Source organism: Tursiops truncatus, chromosome 15 (genome assembly GCF_011762595.2).
Source record: "Tursiops truncatus isolate mTurTru1 chromosome 15, mTurTru1.mat.Y, whole genome shotgun sequence".
NCBI lineage: Eukaryota > Metazoa > Chordata > Mammalia > Artiodactyla > Delphinidae > Tursiops > Tursiops truncatus.
The window spans coordinates 82,066,788-82,083,566 of record NC_047048.1 but is presented as its reverse complement, the minus strand read 5'-3'; the positions used below and the strand labels follow the sequence as shown (position 1 = coordinate 82,083,566).

The 16,779-nt window shown below is 55.0% G+C and overlaps 1 long non-coding RNA gene across 1 annotated transcript in view; it reads left to right on the top strand.

Moving 5' to 3' along the window:
- LOC117308151 (uncharacterized) overlaps positions 1–14,807 on the top strand; it is a 32,277-nt gene extending 17,470 nt beyond the window's left edge. The window contains exon 3 of the long non-coding RNA XR_012326413.1: positions 11,076–14,807. This is a non-coding gene — a long non-coding RNA (uncharacterized lncRNA). The remainder of the gene's footprint in view (positions 1–11,075) is intronic.
- Positions 14,808–16,779: the final 1,972 nt, after the last annotated feature.

Sequence of the window (16,779 nt, the reverse complement as noted above, 5' to 3'; positions counted from 1 at the left end):
TCCTCAGGACAGCGGTGGCGTAGTGCGGCTTCTGTGTCTTTTATTGGTAGCGAGTTTACTTCTGCCGTGTTTGTTAGGCTGTGGCATCATTCCCCATTGGTTTAGTTGGTTTACAGCCTGAATGATCATCGTTTCATGCTATATTTTAAGATCTGCTGGGGCAAGAATCTTCTTACTGCGCATTATCTCAGACTCCTCTGATGGTTTTGTCCATTTATTTTTCTATAGAATTTAAGATTCGGGACTTCCCTCGTGGTCCAGTGGTTAAGAATCTGCCTTCCAATGCAGGGGACGCAGGTTCGATCCCCGCGTCCATGTGGGAACTAAGATCCCACAGGCCGCGGGGGAACTAAGCCCGCACACCACAACTAGAGAGAAGCCCTCACGCCACAACGAAGACCCAGCACAGACAAAAAAAAAAAAAAAAGAGGGCTTCCCTGGTGGCGCAGTGGTTCAGAGGGCTTCCCTGGTGGCGCAGTGGTTCAGAGTCCACCTGCCGATGCAGGGGACACGGGTTCGTGCCCCGGTCTGGGAAGATCCCACATGCCGCGGAGCGGCTGGGCCCGTGAGCCATGGCCGCTGAGCCTGCGCGTCCGGAACCTGTGCTCCACAACGGGAGGGGCCACAACAGTGAGAGGCCCGCGTACCGCAAAAAAAAAAAAAAAAAAAAAAAAAGAAAAAAGAGTTTAAGAATCATTCTTGTCAAGTTCCGTAATGACCCTGGTGATGCCTTGACTGGAATTTCATTTAATCTATAAGTTAGGAAATAGCGTCATTTTTTTCTGTGTTTAGCCTTCAGCCGGAAGTATGGTCTCTCCCTTCGTTTGAGTTTCTATTTCTCCCATTAAGGATTTGTGTTTTCTTTATATAATTCTGATGTATATATGTGGAATTTGATATGTGAATATATATCATGTATTTCCCAAGTATTTGATGTGTTTATTGCTACTGTGAATGGACCCTCTTTCATCATTATATTCAGGCTGTTTCTCTTGTGCTTATAGGAACGGTACTGATTTCTGTGCATTTTTCTCCTATTCTGCTACCGTTAGAATTGGTTGCTTTATGAGGCAACCAGGAGCCTGCTCAGGCCAACGCTCAGGGGAGGTTGCTGCAGGAGGATTTTGTAGAAGGGAATCCCGCGCAAGGGAGCGACTCGAGCTGAGTCGGTGGTTGCCAAATGCCGATGCGCAGTGAAGTGAGAAACATAAAGCTGATGTAGTGGGGTTTTCACCAGGTTAGATTTACTCAGGGAAGGGGCTGTCCTTGAGACGGAGGCTGCGTAAGCACCCTACCTTTTGGTATTTCAGTGTCATTTGTTTTTGAGTGACAATAGATAGTGATATCGGTTTTCTGGTTTTAAGATTTTGTTTTTAAATTTTGTTTTTATTTAGTTTTTTTGTTTTGTTTTGTTTTGGGTTTTTTTGCGGTACGCGGGCCTCTCACTGTTGCGACCTCTCCCGTTGCGGAGCACAGGCTCCGGATGCGCAGGCTCAGCGGCCATGGCTCACGGGCCCAGCCGCTCCGCGGCATGTGGGATCTTCCCGTACTGGGGCACGAACCCGTGTCCCCGGCATCGGCAGGCGGACTCTCAGCCACTGCGCCGCCAGGGAAGCCCTTATTTAGTTTTTTAAATGACTTTACTTAGCATATTAAAAAAAAAAGAAAAACTGGGTGGCAACCCAGGTTGGCATTCCATATTTATTTGGAAATTTTAGCATTGTCTGAAATCTCAAAATCAGGAACTTCCAACTCATGTCCTTTCCGACTCCACAGTTTTGTGATGTTTGGTAATTCTGGGCTTTTTTAAATTTTAAAATCATTTTTCGTTTATTCTTTTGTCTTCTAGTTAGCCATATCGTTTAGTTAAATTGGTGTTTTTATTCGTTCGTCTTTTTTTGGTTTCTTCACCCTTCCTTTGTGTATCGCCATATTCTCTGAAAGTATGTGAGAGACGAGAATCTTTGCTCCTTTTCTAAATGAGATGGGTGCAGTGGCGCATCCTCATTGTGTTTCTTTCTTTAAAGGGCTTTTCTCTTAATGTCTTTTCTCTGATAGTATTTAGGTGGGTTTTAAAAGGAAACAAGATGGTATCCAATGAGAGGAACTCAACAGAGGGAGTTGGGATGAGAAGGAAGAAGCCACATTTGGGACCAGCTGGGCTGAATATACACCTTGCCTCCTTCTGCTTCATAGCTAACCAGTGGCATTACCTGTCTGGTCTTCTGCCTCCACAGTTGCAAAATAAGATCCTTCTAGGGTCCAAAGAAACCTCCTTCCAGGGTTGTGGAGGTGATCACATGAGGAAAGAAATAGGAACTGCTTAGTAGTGGTTGATGGCAAGCAAACTGGTACTGAGCTGCTGCAGTGAGAGTTCGTTCGGTCAGTGGTAGGGTAGCTGTCACTGATGGTGGTGGTAAAGGTGAAGAAGCAGGAGGGTGATGGTTAGGATTGGCAGGAGCCCAGCGAGGCAGAAGGGGCCTAACAGAAAGTGGGAGAGGCCAGTCGTGTTGGGTCTTGTCTCTTAGTGGCCTCTTAGATACCACATCTTCTTTATCCACTCATCTGTCATTGGACACTTAGGTTGCTTCCATGATCTGGCTATTGTAAATAGTGCTGCAGTGAACATAGGGGTGCAGGTATCTTTTCAAGTTATAGTTTTGTCTGGATGTATGCCCAGGAGTGGGATGGCTGGGTCATATGGTAGCTCTATTTTTAGTTTTTTAAGGAACCTCCATACTGTTCTCCACAGTGGCTGCACCAACTTACATTCCCACCAGCAGTGTAGGAGGGTTCCCTTTTCTCCACGCCCTCTCCAGCATTTGTTATTTGTAGACTTTTTGATGATCCATTCTGACTGGTGTGAGGTGATACCTCATTGTAGTTTTGATATGCATTTCTCTAATAATTAGTGATACTGGGTATCTTTTCATATTCCTGTTGGCCATCTGTATGTCTTCTTTGGAGAAATGTCTATTTAGGTCTTCTGCCCATTTTTTGATTGAGTTGTTTGTTTTTTTGATAGTAAGCTGTATGAGCTCTTTGTGGCCTCTCGATGGAAGGTCTTAGAAGCCATAGTTTGATCTACAGAAATGCACTGAGTACCCACTATGGGCCATACTCTGTATTAGGCACCAGGATATGAAGGTGAGCTCTCTCTGACCCTGTCTCTCCACCTGGAGCTGGGGATCTGGAAACAATGCATCACCACGTGAAGGAGGTTCTCATTACAGCCCGACTCGAGCTAAGGGCACTGGAAAAGAAACGTGCTTTTTTTTTTTTTTTTTTTTTTTTTTCAGAGTATATGGCGGAGGAAGCTGCCCTCGATCTGGGCATATCAGGGAATACTTTCCTGGGAAGATGATATGTGCACACTTGAGCTGTGAACTGAAGGGTGAATGTGGGGTGGGGGTCGGGCGCACAGTTCCAAGGTCAGGAATAGCGTTCACGAGCCCTCTAGTGAAAAGGATGACGGGTTAGGGGAACCAGCCGAAGGTCAGCGGAACTGGGGCACAGAGTGAGCTGGGTCTGGAGGGTGGGCAGGGGCTGCCACGCAGGGCCTCGTTGGCCTGGCAGGACGAAACGCGGTCTTTATTGTGTCTTGAACAGGGAAGCCTCTGTCCTGATGGACGGGAGGTGCCGTCATCAGGTTGTCGGTTTCAAAAGTCTCTCTGGCCACGGGGTAGGGGGTTGGAATTTGAGGCGCAGAGAGATGGTGGTGGCTGGGAGCACGACTTTGAGAGTTATTTAGGAGGTTGACCAACAAGGCCTGGCAGCAGCATGGATGTGGGGCATTGGCTGGGTGAAGGAAGACACCTGGCGGAACTGGCCGAAGTCAGTGCCTTTCCCTGGGCTCGAGGGGGCGTGGGACCTCGAGTTCTGATGGGGTGAGTGGGGTGAGAGGCGGCCATTCTAACTAACCTGTGGGGTTGGGGTCTTTTTTTTTTGGGCCGTGCTGCGAAGCATGCGGGCTCTTAGTCCCCGACCAGGGATCAAACCAGTGCCCCCCACAGTGGAAGCACTGAATCCTAACCACTGGACTTTCAGGGAAGTCCCTAACCTGTGGAGTTAGAAGTGCCTTTGGACCACGTGTGAGGAGGAGTCGACTAGGCAGAAAGAGGTCATGGGTCTGGAGCTCGATGGAAGGGCAGCCGTGGGAGCAGAAGGAATCTGGTGCTAAGGGGGGTACCAGGGAGGGGCACCCCGATGGAGGACAGAAGCCGTCCCAGAGCTGGAAGGGACCTGGGAGATCAAATCTTAGCTTCTTGGCTGTACAGGTGAGGAAACAGGCTCAGAGGCGGGTGGGACCTGCCAGCTAGTGGCAAAGCCGTCTCTCAGACGGGATCTTTTGTGGTCCGGGTTCAGTGCCTGGTTCGCCGTGCCAACTGGGGGCCTTCACGGAGACACTGAACGCGAGCCAAGGGCTCGGATGTCAGCCCCCTGATTCCAGGTCTATTTCTTGTCAGCACCCAAATGGACAGTTCAGAGCTTCACATTCTCTTCTTGATCCACTTTAGAACTGACGTTCTGCCGGCTCCTTATTAAAGAAAGAGCAAAGCAAGAGCCGGCTACAAATGTTGGGAAGCTAGAAATAGAACTATACCAGGCCCTTAGTAATCAAGCCTGGCAAAGTCCACACGGCAGCCAGGAGAAGGACTTGGGCGCGGTTAACGCGAAGATTGTTTGGCGACGCTCTCTTTTTCTGCCAGTTATTCAAATACCCACCCAACTCCAAAAGCACCAGTTACTACCTAAAGCTCGTCCCTCAGATACGGGAATTAGGTACAAGAAAGGCAAGTTAATCTTCCTCAGGACCCTCTCTCAGGATGTCTACTCCATGAGACCCGTGGCATATTAGCAGCTTCTCCCAGCCATTACTTTAAAAATTTAATGTTTAATTAGACGTGGAACATAGGAATTAGATGCGTTACATAAGAAGTTAAAAATCCTACCTAGAGCTAAGGCTAAAGGCTGCCTTAGTGACCCTCCACCAGCCGCGGGCTCCATAACCCACCTCTCGAATCCCCCTGAGGTTACCGGCTAGTTTCCACAGAAAAATGGCTTTTTAAAAGAAACACAAGCAGCATCTATGCCACCTTGTGGCTTTTCACTTGGCCCCATATCTTAGAGACCCTTTTGCACTGGTTCCCGTAAGCTGCCTGGCTCCTGGATTGTCACCCGTCCTCTCTGGTCTGAATAGAAGATACTGACAGTCACCTCCCTGTTGACGTGCGCTTGGTCCCTGTTGGAAGAGCGTTGCCCCCCGTCCCGGCACCTGCTCCATGTGTGCGTTCACAGGGGTTTTTCTCGGGTCGATCTCAAGCGGTGGGACTGCTGGGTCCCAGGTAGACACAGGGCTTTGGCTCAGCCACCCTTCAGTACGAGGCCACCAGTTCGTCCCCACCAGCGGTGCATGTGTCCCCAATCTCAACACCACCCCGTTCCTCTGACCCAGAGAACCCAGACCTCCCTGGGTTGGGAGTGAGGGCTCGGGGCTGGGCCTCTGGGGCTGTGACCTTGGGTTCATCATTCTTGTCTCTAACCAGTCAAGAAAAAACGTTGAACTTCAGTGAAGTTCGTTTCAGAGATCTGCCACGAAGGCAAGGGGCGGGAAACCTCACTGAAAGATCTGAGAAGAGAGAGGCCAGGTGTGCTGGGGTCGAGGCCACTTTTAGTTCTTCCTGAAGGTAACTGAGCTCTTTTAGAAACAGCCCCGTTCACACCACTACCTCGGGGTGGAGAGCTCTGCTGCGCTCTGTTGATTGCAGCCCTCATCGCTGGATTGTTTTGAACCTGAGCGGTAGACCTCCTGTCCTAATCCCAGATCTAGACAGTTTAAGTTGGGAATGGCCACAATTTAAAGAATGCCCTCCAGCCTTTGAAATCCAGGTCTCTGTCCTCCCCCTGCTTCCCACCCTACTCACTGCAGACATAGACAAGTTAGTCATGGTGCATAACTAGGGTGACCTAATCATTTGTCAGCCAACCGGGACACATTTGAGTGTGCAAGGCAGTGCTAACTGCGGGGGGATACTGGGATGACAGGTAAAGCAGGACTTCCCTGGCAAACTGGGCTGTATAGGCACCTGGCTTTTCCTTAATAATAATAATACTGTTATTAATAATGTGACACTACAAATAAATAAATGAGGTAATACAGTGAACAATAATATAATTATTTTTAACATGTTTAAAAGAGTCAGTTCCCATTTGAAGTATTTTTAAAATAGACTTGTATGTGATGAGAGCAAGGTCTGCCATTGAGAGCACCTGTTAAGTTGGGTGAACTGCCTACACGAAGAGTGACATTTGTTCATCTGTGTTTCTTTCTGAAGTCATTGTGGAAACTTGGGGAAAAGAACAAACTCAGGAGAGGAGAAACAGGAGCTTCTCCAGGGGCTCCTTGGGGTTCATGACCGCGAGCTGAGCCCAGCGACCCCCCTTGTTGGGGCTTCCTTTGGTAGCAGCTGCAGTGGGTAGGGGGGCGGGCTCTGGGCTGGCAGAGCCGTGGAAACGCCCCGAAGCACAGGGCCTCGAGCAGAGAAGGCTCAGTCCAGGCTGGGCGGCCGGCCTGCTGTGTGCAATGGCCGTTTTTAGGCAGAGAACATAGTCGGAACTTTCTGAGCTCAACAGTACCTTAGAAGTTAGAGAAAATTTACAGCCTCTTAGAAACATCGAGATCATTTGTGCTCTGAGTTTGCTTATTTCTGTTCTACCTTCACGATTTTTGCCATATCCGCATCCTCTAAGCACGTAATAGTTTTCTTTAAACCGACTTGCTTTCTTCTCGTAAATGAGTTTGGTTTTAAAGGAAAATTATATCAGCGTCACTTAGCTTCTGGCTGAGTATTTTTTAAATACACGCCAAGATCAGCGAGTAGCTCTAAAACGGACAGCCCCTCTGTTGCCTCGTGCCCCTCAGAATCGCCTCGGCCACCGCCTGGATCTAGTCCAGCGCCCTCTTCTCCGAGACACATACTCACGTGGACCCCAGGGAGGCTGTGAAGACAGGTGGTCTTCCTGTCTCCCTCTCCAGTGACTTTTTGCCATCAAAGGGGACAAATTAGAGTTGACCCCAGTATGGAGTAAGGCCGCTCCTAGCGGAGGCGTGGTGGGAAGGATTCTGGTTCCAGCCAGCTGCACCCTGTGGAGTTTCAACAGGACCGAATGGCTCGGGGCGGATTTTCTTTCCATGACATTTGCCTTCTAATAATAAATCGACAGATGTAGTTGTCTCGCTCTGCCTTTACCGTGACATTTGCCGTCACTTCGCATGTTTTTGTTTGCAGACACAGCCAAGAAACACGCTTCTCCGGGAGGCTTCACCCTGTGCCCTTGGCCTCGGCAGAGCCGCGCTGCAAGCAGCGGCCACTCGGGCTCGGGCCCCTCTTCCTTCCCGCCCGGCTTCTCGCAGGGCCGCCCTCTCCCCTCAGAGCCACGGCCACTCCTCTCCTTCGGGGCTTTTCCGGGAATTCCGTGGGGCAGTGGGGTCTTTCCTTCCATCGTGCTCTCTGTTCTCGACTGGCTGCCAGAAAATGCCAGAAAAGAGCCCGTGCCTGAAAGTCCATATTCAGACGTGGTAGGATCCGCGTTTCATAAAGTTCAAAAGCAAGCAGTATATGCACGAGGAAACCGCAGTGATGTTCACGATAAGCACACAATAAACTCCAGCTGACATCTTTGTTGCCTATGCAGAGAAGGTGGGCAGGGCAGGGGAGCAGGGGGTTCTAGTCCATAAGGTTACCGATTGCGCTTCCTTGGGTCGGCTGGAGGGTTACAGGGCTCATTGTAGGATTTTTAAACACTAAATTTAAAAGGTCGGCATCGGTGGAAGGGACATCTGACACCAGTCCAGGGCGTGCAGGGAGTGGACCCGTCGTGCTGTGGACTGCCAGGGCCTGCTCGCTTCTCTGCTGCTTGTACAGACTGACCGGTGCCCGGAGAGTTCCGGTGCGCGCTAGGCCCTCAGCAAACTTTTGCTGAATATTGTTTTCACATGTGTATTTGTAAAGTTGCAATGGGAATTTCCAAGCGCTCCGAGGCAACGATGAGGCAGGTGGAGCTGAGGTCCAGGGCCCCAGCACAGCTGCGTGGCATAAGCCCTGGCGCCCTGCTTCCCTTGTCACCCCCAGCCTTTTCTCCAGCGGCCTTTGAAGTGTCTAAATCCCAGAAATCATCTCATTGCTCCCACTCTTCCTGAGTTCTTTTGGGGTCTGTTGAAGCCGCCCTCCTCCTACGCCCCTGGGGAGAGCGTGTCAAGGTCACGGGCCCTGCTTTCCCTGCCTCTTCCCCACGGGGCGTTTAATCACTGCACAGACCGAGGGGAGCCTCGCCAGGGGAGGGGACCCTTGCTGCTGTGAGCCCCAGGAGGCTCCTAGAGCCACCCCCCATCGTTTGGGTTCCCTTTGAAAGGCCCCCCGATTGCTCACTGGAGATGTCCCCAGTTCCCAAAGCAAAGGTGGACACATTTCCAGTGACGAGGCAGGTTGCAGCCATGGTCTTTCTAAAAGAATGCCCGTTTGGAACATACGGGCCCCAAATCAGTGTGATGTCAGTTGTCACCGTCCGTGTGGAAAGATTTTGCCACGGCCAGCTGCCGGTCCTCTTTGTGCTATATTAATACAAGGGCCACGGGGCCCATCGGGGTTGGAAGCCAGGGAGAGGGGGACAGCTGTGGCAGACATCACACCATGCTCCCGGCATGTGCTCCGTGTCACGGGCACGCAGATGGCTCAGAGGCCCCCAGCCCGCGCCTGTCTTCTCCTTGTAGGGCCAGGAATGGGCTCGAGCTGGCAATACACTCGATGCAGGAGCCAAGCGAAGAGTGGCGGGATGGGGACGGAGGGCTCGGCCGACCCCGTGTTCTGGGTCAGCTGACGCGTTTACTGGAAGCGGAGGCATGTGCTGGCCGAGTGAGGCCCCGGTATTCAGACAGCTGGGGGTATTGGGTTCTATATGCCAAGGCTGGACAGATATTTTTAAATGTCCCAGGACAAATGGAAGCCCAGTCGGCAGCAGGGTAGAGGGGCAGGGGGATTTGGAGGACACCACTTCACCATAGCTAGATTTGGTCGGGAGAGCTGGGCAGGATTAGTGTCTGGGAAGAAGCCCAGCATGTGAAGAGGTAGCAGGAGGGTCCTGTGAGTGAGTGGTAGGCCCTGGCAGGCAGAGGAGGGCAGGTGAGGATGCAGAGCAGGTGCAGGGGCCAGGGAACGTGCCCAGGACAGGTCTGGAGGTGGGAGGTTGGCAGGACTGAGCCCCCAGCTCAGAGGGACGGGATGCGGATGCAGCCTGTGGTTCAGGCCCCTGGTTTTGGGTGTCAAACAGACCAGAGCACCAGGCCTACCCTGGTCCACCCCACGCCCCTGGGCGACGGCTCATCTGCCCGGGCGCTTCCTCCCTCCCCCAGAAGGCCCGGGGCTCTGGGAGACCAAGCCGCTAAGCGTCGCTGTTACCGTCAACAGCAAAACCTCATCGGTGCACACCCGCCACCCCAGAGTGGCGGTGGAAGCTGCCCCCGGGCCTGAGCCCACCCAGGGACGGGTTGTGTCTCGACTGCACAGATGTTTTTAGGTCCGACTTCTGATAGCCGCCAGCATTTTGGTAGTAGGCGATCTGACCAAAGCTTTGGAGATTTGACTTCTCTTGGCCTAAGGGAGCCTCTGGGTGTCTGGGGCCCGCCATCCACAGGCCCCCGAAGCTGAGGGGGTGGCCGCCCCCTGTCGGCGAGCCTCACATCCGCCACCGCACCGTCACCTGGCTCCGTCACTCAAGGCGAGCAGGGCCTGGCCTCTGTAGGCATTTTCACTTGTCCTGCGGCAGTAAAGTGGAGCTATTATTATCTCAGAAGGAACGAGGGCCATCAGAATTAGCCTCTGAGCTGCTGGCCGGGGCCTCCTTGACTTTGCCGTGACATTGGGCTGGGAGACCTGGGCTCATGGACAAGCCCTGAGTGGCCCAGCCTGGGGAGGAGCAGGTAACGGAAGGGGGCAGCGAGCCCCTCACCAGGCCTCGGCCAGGCCCATGGGGCCAGCGAGGTGGCCCAGTTTTCTCCCCATGGCCGCTTCGTAGCCTGAACAGACACTCCACAGGGTCAGGGCAGTTACCGCGGCTACACCGGCATTTGTGTGTCTCTGGGCCTCTCGGCTGTGGCCAGGCGGGGGCTCAGGAAGGTGCTGAGGAGGCCAGGGCAGGGCCGAAACCTGGGTGTGGCTCCTGGACACAGGGGAAGGAGAAGCGGAGGGGGCCGGGCTGGGGGTGGGGTTCTCTTGGGGCCCCTGGGGCCCTTGGCGGGCGGCGGGCAGCCCTTGAGTTCATTCCTGTTCCTGTGCAGAGTTTCCTCCTTGTCCTCTGCGGGTCAGACTTCTCTGTTGCTTGTCCAGGCCCCTGGGAAGGAGCCACGGCAGCCATGCCTGCGGCTGGGCCTTCGGGGCCACCTCCGTGGGCGCTTAGTCGGAGGCCCCTCCTCTCCCGTTCCTCCTGTGGGAGAAGCGCTGGGTTGGCTGCCAGCACACGGCCTGCCCCACGCTCGGTCTTTTTGTGGAGCAGCCCTACTCCTGATTTGTTTGTTTCCCTTAGTTTGATGTGTCTCGTGGTGCCTGCCCTCTCCCAGACACGAGGAGAATACATTCATTCACTTAGTCTTGTAACCTTACGGGGAAGCGGAGGCACAGAGAGGTCAAGTAACTTGCCTGCGGCTGTACAGCTGGCAAATGGGGGAGCCTAGATTGGAAGTCAGGTGGTGGGTCAGGCTCCAGAGCTCACTCTCCAAGCTGCTGCCTTTGAATGCCTCTCAGGGCATGAGGGGGCTCCAGGGAGGGGTCTGAGATGGAGCTTGGACTGAGTCAGGAGCCTGCTGGGTCACAAGCTGGGGAAAGGCTCTGGCGTGGGCAGAGCTGGCCATGGGCCGTAGGGACAGCAGAGTCCAGCTTGGCTGCAGGAAGTGGGGGGGCGGGCGTGAGAGGAGGGCAGCAGGCTGAGGGGTCTAAGCCGTGGTCTGAACCCACGCCTCCTAAAGTCCCCCTGCTGTGACCTCCCTGGTGGCGCAGCGGTTAAGAATCCGCCTTCCAACACAGGGGACGTGGGTTCAATCCCTGGTCCGGGAGGATCCTCCATGCCGCAGGGCAACTAAGCCTGAGCTCCATAACTGCTGAGCCCACACGCCACAAATAGAGAAGCCTGCGCACTGCAACTAGAGAGCCCTGCGTGCCTCAGTGAAGACCCAGGGCAGCCAAAAGGAAAAAACAAAGCCTCCTGCTACCGCGGAGGAGATCGTCGGAGGCAGGAAGGAGCAGCGGGGGACCAGTCAGTCCAGATGAGGCCTGGCCGGAGCCACCAGTTGGCGGGGAGAGTGTCTGAGATGATCTGGGGGGCTCACAGCACGGCTGGTGGGCGCATGAGAGGGGTCAGAGGTGACTTGGGGTGGCTGGGGTCTGCTTGCCAAGGCCAGTCTCAGGGCGGCTTTCCCTCTGGGTCCTTGTTTTTGACAGTTTAGAAGAGGGTCCCTGGTACATCTGGGCCCTTCCTCAGCCCTTGGGCTCAGCCTGTCCTCGGAGCTGGTTCCTTCTGGCCTGGAGCCCACGTGGTGGGGAGGTTGTCCTCGTTGGGGAGATGGCCGAGACTGGCGAAACCAGTGTGCACGGTGACCCAGCCTCCGGCAATGCCTCCCTCCCACCGGTCCCCTTCTGAAGGGGCCACCCATCTTCATCCTCTTGCCAGGGTGTTACAGGGGTTTTCTGGGGTTTTTGGACCAGTGAGGAAAGCGATGCTGGAGAGAGGGTCAGTGCTTGGGAGCCGCTTCTCCAGTCCCCTGACGGGAACAGCAGGCTGGGTGGGCTGCGTGGGTGTCTGGTGTTGCGGGTCCACTCTGAAGGGGTCTCTGGGACACCCCCAGGCTCCCACTGGAGCCCCACCCGGCGTCCTGCTCTCCCTGGGTGATTGACCTTCCCGGGGGCCCGAGCCTTGGCACAAAGTGCCCCAGGCCCCCGCCAGCAGATGGCGCAGCTGCAGTAACCCAGCTGGCCGTGCCCCTTTCTCAGGAGACACCGGGGGTGGGGCTCCCGCGGCCCCCGCACCCTGGACACCTCCTGGACCTGCTCTTGAACCTGGCTGTGTGGTCACAGGTAAGTGACACGACCCGCGTGGCTTTCCCTGTCCGTACCATGGTTGGGTGCAGGGACCACGGTTTCCACCAGCTCTGTCATTCCATCCCGAGCGCCACACGGTAGGGCACCGCCCCCCGTGCCTCCGGCCAACTGGACGGGCTTCAGAGAAGCTCTTCTGAGCCTGGCTAGGGCCCCGAAGGAGTCAACTCCAGGCAGGTGATTTGTCTAAGATCACAAAAAAGGCCTGGGGGATCTCGACTCAACCCACTTCATTAACAACCTGCTCCCCTTCATCTGAAAAGGGGCCCCATTTTCAAAACCATGACCGCTTCTCCCTTAAATCAGCAGCGGACGACAGCCTAAAGATTGCCCGTAAATATACGTTGCCCTGAGGGCTGTTTTGGCCATTAGAAGAAGGACACCAAGTCAAAGGTCTGTCCGAGTGTGTCCTTGGGGCGTTGTGGGGTGTGCATGGGGGCTGCCTACACCCTGTTAACCCTCTGCCCCCTTTCCTCTCTCTCTCTACCCCAAGCCTTTCTGCTCTCGAGCGTCCTTGGAGCCGTCAGCAGCGGTGTCCCCCCTCTGAAGCCCCGACACGACTGTGTGGTACCCCTCAACCTCCATAATGCCACCTCCTTGATTTGAAACCTCAGTGCTTCAGCCCCTCCTTGATGGGAGTCTAAGCTCGCCCTCTGAAGGAAAGGTTTGCTAAGAAAACAGAATTTTATGCACAGTCTCGGGAGGTAAGGCGTGGTCTTCACCCTCCACCAGAACCTGCCTGTTCTTAAGGGTTTCCATGTTGCATGATCTGCAGGTTAGAGTTGGGTCACGTCTAGCTTTGAATAAAGGCCCAGCAAGTTGCCTCTTAGAAATACCTTGTCACAGCTGACCTTAGGTTCACTATGGGACTTCTTTAACATGGTCTGATTAATTCATGGTGGCCACCCCACGGCCCGTAGCCACCTGAGACAAGAGGATTTACTGTACCAGCTTATTGCCAGGCCGTATCAGCTGATAAGCAGGAAACTATAGACCATCTGTTTAAAAATAAAAATAAAATAAAAAATTAACAGCGGCACAGCCCTAGAGCAAACACTTTGTACTGCTGCATAGTAAACGAGCCTGTTGGATGTAGTGACCTTGGCTGAGGTAGCCACGGGCTTGTCCCTCCGTCCCTGTGTGTCCGGGGCGCTGGGCTGCTCAGATCTGTGGCCTTCCGGCCCCCAAGCAACACCCTGGAGGGCAGAGCTCCCCGCCCCACAGAGCCCCGGGCATCACTCCCGTCCTGGCCGCACCAGGCTCCCCCCTCCAGCTCTGGCCACATTTGCGGGTCTCTAACTCTCTTTAGGCCACAGCGACTGTCCCCAGGCAGGATGTCCAGCCCCATCAGCCGAGAGCCCCCACGTTCAGTCGCGTGGACCCATCGTGGAGGCCGGCCTGTGGGGTGGGCGGGACACGGGAGCGTGGGCCAAGGAGGGCTTCCTGGGGCCACGAAGGACGGGCCTTTTGCTTGGCTTCGCGGTGAGCTGCCAGCCCCGTTTTGATTTGCAGCTTTTGTTCGGTACTGCGCGGGGGTCTCCTTCGCCTTGGCACTGGCTGGGCGGGGGAGGCGTCATCACGGCTCTCCTCGGGTCCACACGCAGGACGACATCGTTGGCGCGGCCCGCCACTCAAATCAAGGCAGCAACAGAACCTTCCGAGAAAAGCCTTCAGAAGTGAAATGTCGAGGCTGCCGTTATGCGTGAGACGGTGGCAGAGCCGCGATCCGCTTCTCTTCCTTTCCAGGGTGCCCTGAGGCTGCTGCCGAGCCCACGTTCGAAGGCTGTTTCTTCAAAGTAAACGGTGCTGCCTTCGAACTGGGAGGGGAAGCGGGCGGTTGGGAGGCAGGTTTCCACGTGCGTGTTGAACGGCTGGGGCGTGGTCTTTGGTCCATGATCGTGTGAGAACTTGGGGTGCGGACAGGGAGGTCCAAGTCCGTCTGGGCCCTGGTGTTGGCAGGGCCGGGAGGGGGCATCAGGCACAGCCCTGTGGGAAGTGACCGTGAAGGACCCTTCCGGAGGGCCCCCCCCAATCCTGTTGTGCTTGGTTCAGAGGGTTGGGCGGAGGCTTTCCTGAAGGCTCTAGGAGTGCTGCACCCACAGGCTGTGTGCTCAGGCGGCGGGACGTGGGCCCTCGGACGAGGGAAAGGCCGGCCCGGCCACGTTGTCTGCCTGCTCCCCCCAGGGAGGCCCCAACGCGGTCAGCCGCCCCGTGGTGGCCAGTGGGCATCGAGATGCAAGCCCGCCTGCTTTTCCGCTGCTCCAGGCCTCTGGTGTCTCCCCACCGCCTGGAACGCAAAAGCCATGCCAACCTTGGTCTTGAGCATCTGCAGCTCCCCAAAGGCCCCCGATGCTCTTCAGCCTGCACCTGGCCTGTTCCTCCCCTCCTGGGGGTCTTCCTCGCTCTCACCCTGGCTGCCCACCTGGCCTGGCCAGTCCTCCCCACCCTTGGGAAGCCCCCTGACCGTCCAGCCCTCGCTGAGCGTCACAGCCCCTCTCGTCTCGGTTCCTTTGCTGGGTGCTTGTTTGTTGCCCACGCCTTCTACTTCTTCTAGACCGAGCCCCAAGGTGACGGCCAGCTCCGCCACGCGGACTGTTACGCTCTCCAGCTTCTGTCTCCACGCGTGGCACAAAGTAGGTGCCTAATAAATTTGTGTAGAACGAATAGGTGGGTCTCTTTGTCTTTGTTCTTTCTCCACCGAGCTCAGCTCCGCACGTGTAGCCTGTGTATGTGCACTCGTCCCTATCGGCCCTTCCCAGTGTGCCCCTAACTCATGGTCGATGCTTTAGGGGTCCCGCGGGAAGCCTAAAACCCACCTACGCCACCCCAGACCACGTCGGGCCAGTTTCGCTGCCATTTCTCTTGGTACAGTTTGCTCTTTTCCTTCATGGCATTCAGCACAGCAGGGAATCGTATGTTTATTTCCTTAATGCCCGTCTTGCCAACCACACTGAACCCCGAAGGGCACACGTAGAGCCAGACAGGCGTTCAGGTGATTGCTGGATGGGTGGGTGGGTGGGTGGGTGGGTGGATGGATGGATGGGCAGAACAAAAAGGTTCAGACACTTGAGGGTGTGGAAAAGGCAACCGAACTTGAAGAATGTGTCACAAGTGCAGAGTGGCTTCCCGGCAATTCCTGGGACGCACTGGGCACAGGCGGGTGGTGTGGAGGCAGGACGTGTCCCCAGGGAGTACTGAGAAGAGGCAGTAGGAAGACACCTTGTTCCCAGTAGAGCCGTGAATTCTTTAAGACAGATTCCTCTGAGAAACTGACCCCCCCCCATCCCAATGGCAGCATGTAGTTGATGTACAGCTCCTGGGGCCCGAGGACCCCTGAGGCCCGTTTGCGGACCTCGCAGGCTGTGGCCTGGCTCCACAGGCTGGGGGAGGGGAGCTGTGGGGGCCCCACAGGAAAGGTGCCAGGTCCACAGTGGCTTTGCACTGGGGAGCCGGGCCCTCAGAGACGGCCGCCCCTCTGCCTGCCCCAAGAGTTATGCCATCCGGGCTTGGGTGCCTTCCGCAACAGGGTACCAGGCAGAAGAGGCCTTGGGTGAATAGGACGGCGAGGCCAAGGGCTCTGGGGAAGGCCAAGAGACGAGGTTTAAGGTGAGGCCCTTGCTCCGAGGCCACCCTTAGAGCAGGGAGAAGCAGTGTCGTGTGGCTTCGGGAACTGTGTAAGTGGTTGGTCGCGAGCTCCACGGCGAAGTCCGCCCGCCCCAGCCGTCTCCTCTCTCCTCCACTCCCAGAACAGGGCACAGAGCTGCCTGCCTCGATCGCCTGCTCCCCTCCCACGCGCCCCATCACTGCTCCAAACCTTTTCTGTTCTGCAGGCCCACGCCCGGCACTGCTGTGGGCTTGGCCTCCCTCCTTCTGTAACACCAACTGCCAGCCGTTTCTCACTGTAGCCCTTACTTCTGTCTCAGGGAGAACAATGCGACCATCCTCTCCAAGGCCAGCCTTCCTTCTTGTGGCTTCCACCCCACTCCCACCTCCCCCTTCCCGCCACTCCAATAAGCCAGTGGGCACGTGGCCCGTCGTGGGGCTAAGGTCCCTTAGCACGCAAGAGAGGCCAGCATCCCTTCCATGTGGAGTTTCCTCTGGTGGGAAGAGGAAGGCCTAAATGAGAAATAGGAATTATGTAGTGTATTAGAAACTGATAAATTCTGCAGAAAAGTGTAGTGGGGTAGGAGAAACAAGAAGGCAGACTATGCAGAAACAAAACGAAAAGACAAACCTACAGACTGGGAGGAAATATTTGTAAACGATGCAACAGACAAGGGCTTCATTTCCAAACATACAGCCAGCTCATACAACTCAGGATCAAAAAACCAAACAAACAGCCCAATCAAAAAACGGGCAGAAGACCTAAATAGACATTTCTTCCAAATGTGGTCTCTATGGACTGCATAGTCCGTACAGATAGGCAACAGACACATACATGAAAAGATGCTTCACGTCACTAGTTAATAGAGAAATGCAAATCAAAACTACAGTGAGGTATCACCTCACACCAATCAGTGGCTGTCATCAAAGAGTCTACAAATAACGAATGCTGGAGAGGGTGTGGAGACAAGGGAACCCTCCTACACTGCTGGTGGGAATGTAAATTGGTGCAGCCACTGTGGAGAACAGGATG